The sequence below is a fragment of the Triticum urartu genome, chromosome 1A, assembly GCF_056163025.1.
Source record: "Triticum urartu cultivar PI428250 chromosome 1A, HENAU_Tu73, whole genome shotgun sequence".
Lineage (NCBI taxonomy): Eukaryota > Viridiplantae > Streptophyta > Magnoliopsida > Poales > Poaceae > Triticum > Triticum urartu.
In genome coordinates this window covers 14617749-14619294 of record NC_141873.1, presented here as the reverse complement: position 1 = coordinate 14619294, position 1546 = coordinate 14617749, and the positions used below count along the sequence as shown (strand labels likewise).

The 1546-nt window shown below is 48.6% G+C and overlaps 1 pseudogene; it reads right to left on the bottom strand.

Moving 5' to 3' along the window:
• Positions 1–342: 342 nt before the first annotated feature.
• LOC125532528 (1-deoxy-D-xylulose-5-phosphate synthase 1, chloroplastic pseudogene) lies at positions 343–1173 on the bottom strand (annotated as a pseudogene).
• Between the last annotated feature and the right edge of the window lie 373 nt (positions 1174–1546).

Here is a 1546-nt window from a genome sequence, read left to right as displayed (position 1 = left end):
CATGCTGTCCTGATTGTCGGTTATGGTACGGATCCTGATGGCGTTAAGTATTGGCGCTTCAAGAACTCGTGGGGAAAGGACTGGGGCGAGGGGGGATTTGGGAGGATCCGTACGCACGTTGCTAACGAGCGAGGTGCCTTGGGTATGTTTATGTATGGAGGACTATATCCAGTGATTGACTAACATCGGATGGCACATCTTGGTTAGACCTTTCTTTGTGAAATCCCACCTATTTTTTGTTGTAGCTCTAGATTTTGCTTCACTAGCAACTTGACCGGTGATCTTTGTTATGTTATTGTATGACATGCATGATTTTATATCTATTCCATGGTGAACTTCGTGCTAGGATGACAGGTTGCTACACATTTTGAACTTGTCTGGTTTGGTTTGTATTAAGAGGGACTGAGCCACGTGAGAGCCGAACCCGCCGATGGACTCTTCCTCAACGGTGATGATCACCTTGTGGGACTTGGCGAGGCTCCTGATGAGAGAGCGTGGTCCAACGGCTTGCCGTGGTCCAACAGCTTGCCGAAACCTGGCATCTGCGACGGTGACCCTCTGGTCGTGGCCATGCTGCTCCACCATGGCCACCACCACCATGCAGTACTGCACCGCGGACCCATAACCCAGCAGTGCTACCCTCTCACCCTCGATTATAGTCCTGCCTTTGCCGACTTGAATCCTCCGGTACAAATCTATTGACGCAGCTTTAGTGTACGTTGTACTAAAGCACATGTTGTACTAAAATTGCGTCAATTAATTTAGGATCTCGGAAGGAGTAGTTTGTTCCTTGAGTTATGTTGATTGATTGACTTATTATGAGCTTGATCCGAAAAATTAATGTACCTCGATGGCAGTGCCTTTGTTGTTTTCCGGGAACGGGACGCCAACAATGCCGTTGCCTCTCGGATAGCAGAAGCATGAGGGGCGGTCGTCAATGGCCACGGCAGTGGCGGCGATGTTCAACAACTCAGCCTCCATAGTGGGTGGGCCCGTCAGCGCCGGCGAGCCCCACCTTGTCCATGCCGAATCTCACCGGGAGCTTCTCGAGGTCCACTTCGTCCACCACCTGATTATACCTGCCATGACTACACGAGTTTTGCCTTCCAATTGATATACCGGAGATTATACGTATTCCTTTGTGCACATTAGATACCCGGGATACTTGCACATGGAATTTTGATAAGAGTGGAAGTTTTTCTATTTGGTCAGCTTATAATATGTTAGTGGACACGAAAGAAGAAGAGAGGCATGGCTGGATGGGACGGCAGGATCATCAAGCATGGACCGCGATGCAAAGCCATGGAAGCTTTTGTGGAAAACAACGGTTCCTAGTAAAATTCAGATGTTCTTGTGGCGTATAGCAAAACAATCTTTACCAACCGTATACGTCCGAGCACATAGGAAGATGTCCGCATCAAGTTCATGTGGGTTATATGAAGGACAAGACTCGTGGCGCCACTCCCTGCTAGAATGCTCAATGGTGAGATGTGTTTGGGCCCTAGTCAATGGAGATTTAGCCAAACATTTATGTGAGACGACCGAG